Below are 6,768 nucleotides of genomic sequence, written 5' to 3' on the forward strand. Positions count from 1 at the left end.
TCTCACATAGGTATTCCTCTTGTCCAGATGGGTTAGGCAGTGTGCAGTGTGGTTGAGATTGCATCGTCTGTGGACCTATTTGGGCGGATAAGCAAATTGGAGTGGGTCTAGGTGAGGTGATATGGTCCTTGCTAGTCTCCTCAAAGCACTTCATGATGACGGAAGTGAGCTATGGGCGTGTCGTTTAGCTCAGTTACCTTAGCTTTCTTGGGAACAGGAACAATGGTGGCCCTCTTGAAGCATGTGGGAACAACAGACTGGGATAGGGATTGATTGAATATGTCCGTAAAACACACCAGCCAGCTGGTCTGCGCATGCTCTGAGGCGCGCGGCTGGGGATGCCGTCTGGGCATGCCGCCTGGGCCTGCAGCCTTGCGAGATTAACACGTTTAAATGTTTTCCTCATGTTGGCTGCAGAAGGAGAGTCCGCATGTTTTGGTTGCGGGCCGTGTCAGTGGCACTGTATTGTCCTCAAAGCGGGCAAAAAAGTTATTTAGTCTGCCTGGGAGCAAGACATCCTGTTCCGTGGACGGGGCTGGCTTTTCTTTGTAATCCGTGATTGACTGTAGACCCTGCCACATACCCCTCTTGTGTCTGAGCCGTTGAATTGAGATTCTACTTTGTCTCTATACTGACGCTTGAACTTGTTTGATTGCCTTTATGAGGGAATAGCTACACTGTTTGTATTGGTCATGTTTCCGGTCACCTTGCCCTGATTAAAAGCAGTGGTTCGAGCTTCAGTTTCACACAAATGCTGCCATCAATCCACGGTTTCTGGTTTGGGAATGTTTTAATCGTTGCTATAGGAACGACATATTCAACGCACGTTCTAATGAACTCGCTCACCGGTCAAGCGTATTCGTCAATGTTGTTGTTTGATGCAATGTCTGAAACATATCCCAGTCCACGCGATGGGAGCAGTCTTGGAGTGTGGAATCAGATTGGTCGGACCAGCTGAACAGACCTCAGCACGGGAGCTTCTTGTTTTAGTTTCTGTCTGTAGGCAGGGATCAACAAATGGAGTCGTGGTCAGCTTTTCCGAAGGAGAGTGGGGCAGGGCCTTATATGCGTCGCGGAAGTTAGAATAGCAATGATCCAAGGTTTTTCCAGCCCTGGTTGCACAATCGATATGCTGATACAATTTAGGGAGTCTTGTTTTCAGATTAGCCTTGTTAAAATCCCCAGCTACAATGAATGCAGCCTCAGGATATATGGATTCCAGTTTGCAAAGAGTCAAATAAAGCCGTTCAGAGCCATCGATGTGTCTGCTTGGGGGAATATATACGGCTGTGATTATAATCGAAGAGAAATTCCCTTCAGATAATGCGGTCGACATTTGAATGTGAGGAATTCTAAATCAGCACTTGAGTTCCTGTATGTTGTTGTGATCACACCGTCTCGTTAACCATGAAGCATACGCCCCCGCCCCTCTTCTTGCCAGAAAGATGTTTGTTTCTGTCGGCGCGATGCGTGGGAGAAACCAGATGGCTGCATGACTCCGATGGCGTCTCTCAGTGAGCCATGTTTCCGTGAAGCAAAGCGAGCAGTTGCAGTCTCTGATCTCCTCTCAGATACCACCCTTGCTCGGTTTCATCAACCTTGTTGTCAAGAGACTGGACATTGGCGAGGAAGTATGCTGATAGTGGTGCATGATGTGCCCGTCTCCGGAGTCTGACCAGAAGACCGCTTCGTTTCCCCCTTTTACGAAGTCGTTTTTTTGGGTCGCCGGCTGGGATCCATTCCGTTGTCCTGGGTGAAAGGCAGAACACAGGATCCGCTTCGCGAAAGTCATATTCTTGGTCGTACTGATGGTGAGTTGACGCTGCTCTTATATTCAGTAGTTCTTCTCGACTGTATGTAATGAAACCTAAGATGACCTGGGTTACCAATGTAAGAAATAACACGTAAAAAAAAAAACTGCATAGTTTCCTAGGAACGCGAAGCGAGGCGGCCATCTCTGTCGGCGCCGGAAAAACACTATCATATCTGTTTCCTACTGTGAAGTGGGTCCAATTAAATAAGAGATTGGATGATTGTCTTCCTTTTTGTAGGCCTATGCTACCTCGTGAGTATGAAAAGATCACAGAGAAGGTGAGGAATGTATTATGCAATGATCATGGAAATGAATAAACACATGTATTTAACGTTTCTTTAAGCAGGGAGTCATGCCGAGACCATGGTTCTCTTTCACAGATGAGCCTTGCATGAACATCAATAAACAGCAGACCCGATTACATGTTTCTACGCACGAGTTTAGCTAAGCAACGTAGCGATGACGTATTCTACAAGTCTGGCCGAGGATTTCTATTGGTGAAGCAGTTGTAGTCTGTTCACACGACTGTCTAAGGTAGAACGGACATTGCTCTATGTACAAGGCTACTTCACCACAAGAGGGCAGCATTTTCTAATAATCATTTGCCTTTTTCTCTTTCATACTTCTCAAAGTTGATAACTAGCTTATTACATTTATTTTTAAATTCTATTCAGCAAGATTATAAAGTGGAAGGATATTATATGTTATTATGATTCTGTTCAGTTTTATTCACATTGATGGTGACTGATAACTCAAGGGTGGCCAGCCAAACTACATTACTATATTATATTTATTAACTGGGCAGTGTATGCAATATTTACGCAGAATATAATTTAGCTATTCTAAATAACCTTGGTATCTCCATCATTTAAGTCCTGGTCAGTTTATTCGATACTTCAACTCCCTAAGAACACAATCCTGGTGTATGGGTCTTCCAGTGAGTTGAAGCGAGAACCATGGCACAGTTGAAAGCCTGATATGGACTAGCAAGTGAAACATTTCTTACTTGCACATTTGTGGCTTTGCGTCACACTGTGTATCGCGTAGAACAGAATGTAAACTCATGAGATCAGGATGGTTTGTGCGAGGCTCTTTTCATGCAGCAGAAATTCCTGGCACCAAACAGTGTATCAATTCACAGTACGACACCCCATTTACAAAGCCTGTTTACAATGGTTCTATGTAATTACATTATATTTGAATTGTGCATATTTTTGTTTGCATTTTCCCTAACTTGTTCTATAAGTTTTACACAAACACACAACATCAGTTTCAATTTGAGTTATTGGTGTATATTTTCTCTACTTCCAGATACATATTTTGTTGGTGCTTGAAAGCATTGAATTGCTATGTTACATATGGTAGAGCTGAGTACAGAATAGGGGATGAATGTGTCCCATGTTCACCAGGTAAGGACCCTCTCTATACATCATATGAATCTGAGACAATAATACATCATCAACACTAACAGAAAAACATGACATTGTGATTCCTCTCTTCCCCAGGAAATCGTGTATATAGGCATTGTACTGAATTACAATACCAGCTGTGTGCCCCTGTGTTGATTCTACATTCCTTGATGAGCCCAATGGTCTCATAAAATGCAAAGTGTGTACCAACTGTGATCCAGGTAAGAGTGGTGCTGTGTGTCTGTACTGAAACCCAAGACACAAACACAGGATGTTAGTCTATGATGTTATGCTATGAGGATATGTCAGTTGTGTACATCAGATAATACATGCCATGTTTTCTCTATAGGTTTTGGGTTTGATGGTAGAAAGCAGCCATGTAGACTTTCATCGGGCCTGTCTAGCACTGGACACTGGAGGGGTTCTACTGTCTAGACCCAACTAAGGAGGGTTGTAGAGCAGCCCAGAGACACAGCAGCTGTAAACCTGGTCAATACATCAGTCACACAGGTTGGTCTTCTGTTTCATCATAATACTAATTGTGTTGTCATAATTCAATTGAGTCAAGTTGTTAACTTCTGTTGTGAATCATCATTACAGTTAATGGGATTTACACATAAATGGGGGACAAATTAATTTTCATTCATATTTCAACATGTATTTCTGCAGGAACAACATCTACAGACACTGTGTGTGCTGTCTGCCCCTGATAAAACTATTCAGATGGATCATTAACATTTCAACATGTATTTCTGCAGGAACAACATCTACAGATACTGTGTGCTGTCTGCCCTGATAAAACTTTATTCAGATGGATCATTAACATTTCAACATGTATTTCTGCAGGAACAACATCTACAGATACTGTGTGTGTTGTCTGCCCTGATAAAACTTTTATTCAGATGGATCATTAACATTTCAACATGTATTTCTGCAGGAACAACATCTACAGATACTGTGTGTGCTGTCTGCCCTGATAAAACTTATTCAGATGGATCATTAACATCTTGTCAACCACATACAGAGTAGTGTGAACATGATTAGTTAGTTCAAAAGGTTATTCCCCTGAAGATATAAATACATTAATATACTCAAATAGAAACTTTAAAAAACATACTTGTTTATGTCTTTAACGTAGATGTGAATTCTTGGAAATTGGAATCCAGGAACTCCTCAGTCGGATTCAGAATGTGGAGCATCCTCACTTCCCATAGCTGGAATCATAGCTGGTGTTCTATTTTTTCCGATAGCCATCATGGCTGTGTTTATTTTATTTATGATAAAAAGAGAAATGGTGAGAAGAAATATTGAAAACAAGACAAAACTTAGGGGTAAGATGACTGGAATTGTATTTGAACCATTCATTGTTTTCATTGCCTGTGATATTCAGTTTACTCAAAGAATGCTACATGTTTTACTTCTCATATAAGTGATTACTACTGTTTGTTATCGTCATGGTTACATGGTATGTTTATTACAATATTGGTCATCTGTCTTTTTTATAGACTATCAAATACCTACACAGGTATGTTTGAAATCTATGAAATATCTTTCATCACATTCATTGCTTTGTTCTTTCTTCTGTGAAATTTGAATTTATTGGGCCAGTTTCCCAGACAGAGATTACGCCTTGTTTTGGAAATGTAAAAGCACTTTGTCCATTTTATCTCCATTGAATGTGCTTCTTAGTCCAGGACTGAGTGTAATCTCTGTCTGAAACTGGGCCTAATGTGTTCTACTAATTACTGATTCCATTTGATAGGCATCCCCAGATCAGGAAATACCAATGCTGTCTGGGGAAAATGGTAGAGCACACCTTCAAGGTTTTCTAAATATGTGTACACAATAGTTTGAGTTAAAGAATTTCAAACATATTTATAAGTAAATGTATATGGTTTATAACTTTGTCAAGTCAAGACCAATGATATGATACAATAATATAGGACAAGCTATGTAAATGAATATCTGATAATGACTTTCTCTCCCCAATTCAAGCCCCTGTCACAGTCAGAGTCAACATTGTGTAATCTGGCTGGTCCAGCCATCTCCTAGTAAATCTTAACACTACATGTTAAATTTCATATTGCAGAATCTGGTTGGTATAAGGACCACTGTGCCTTTGTATCACATGGGGATGTTTGAAAACTTACTCTCAGCCTGAACTGTCCCCACATGTCACTGAATAGCTAGCTTTTCATGTGGGCACCACTGGTAAAGATGCTTCAGAGGGGAGGTCACATATCAGCTTCTGGCTTGGGCAGCCTACAGACTGGTCTAAAATTGAAAAGAGCATGTGATGAGTATAAATTAGCTTCACCTTGCTAGGTAACAGCTTCGGGAGGTGAGAACCCTCTGCTCTGCCTACAGACTGGTCTAAAATGGAAAGGACCATGTGATGAGTACTTATAAATTAAGCTTCACCTTGCTAGGAAACAGCTTCAGTAGCTGGAGAACCCTCTGCTCTGCCTACAGACTGGTCCAAAATGGAAAAGAGCATGTGAGATGAGTATAAATTAGCTTCACTTAAGTAGAAAACAGCTTCAGTAGCTGAGAACCTCGCCTGCCTCAGGAAGGAAAGTCTGCCTGTGTTCATAACTTAGACCACAACATCTATGTCAGCCCAGACTATGGAACTCCAAAATGGGACTTGATAACATCTTTGAAGACAGATGGATGGATACTGCAGGATGCAGCTGCTTAAAAGGTGCCCAGAAATGAGAAAGACTACAAGGGTAAGAAAATTCAATGATAACTTTTCACAATCTTTGCTTTATCTAATCCAATGAAACAATGTTAAGATATGATTGACGGTAGGTTGTATGGAAGAGTGTGGTCTCCTGTTTCGGCCACACAGATGTTTACTATAGACTACTGAGGTATTCTCAGAAAGTGTGAAACTGTCTGCAAACTGCATTTTATTACTAAAGCGTTTTATACCAAGGTTCCTGTGTCATCTATCTTAAAGACTGATTGTTAAAGGAAACTTACATCACCCCAAAGGACCACCCAACATTTGGTGAGCTCGCCAGGAGTGAGTGACCACTGCGTCTGGATGATCTTCATCCCACTGTGCAGCGTATCAAATTAGAAGGTAATTTACAGATGCCTGTTAAACCAAAAGTCTGAAATTAGAAAAAGCACTGTGTGGTTGAGGACTCATTCCAGTATGTAAGTGGCATCTCACTCATAGGGTTGATAATTACAGGAACAGTCAATACCTACATGCATGTACAAGCCCGTAATATTATGTATATGTGATAAATGACCCAGAATCCCAGGTGTAATAGTTAGAAATTCCTGAGGGTCTAATGGAACCTTGTGTGAGGAACTTGGTTATAGATGAGGATGAACCAAGTCAGTACTGAGGTACTGGGTGACAAGTGATTGAAAGTGTTATGTACGGTGTTCTTACCTGAGGGAAGACACTGGATTTATGTATGGTGTTCTTACCTGAGGGAAGACACTGGATTTATGTATGGTGTTCTTACCTGAGGGAAGACACTGGATTTATGTAATGTGTTCTTACCTGAGGGAATATACTGGATT

At 41.2% G+C, this 6,768-nt stretch overlaps 1 pseudogene; it reads left to right on the forward strand.

The window, feature by feature from the left end:
• Positions 1-3,171: 3,171 nt before the first annotated feature.
• LOC135566893 (tumor necrosis factor receptor superfamily member 14-like) lies at positions 3,172-5,027 on the forward strand (annotated as a pseudogene).
• Positions 5,028-6,768: the final 1,741 nt, after the last annotated feature.

Source organism: Oncorhynchus nerka, unplaced genomic scaffold, assembly GCF_034236695.1.
Source record: "Oncorhynchus nerka isolate Pitt River unplaced genomic scaffold, Oner_Uvic_2.0 unplaced_scaffold_3034, whole genome shotgun sequence".
NCBI classification, from domain to species: domain Eukaryota; kingdom Metazoa; phylum Chordata; class Actinopteri; order Salmoniformes; family Salmonidae; genus Oncorhynchus; species Oncorhynchus nerka.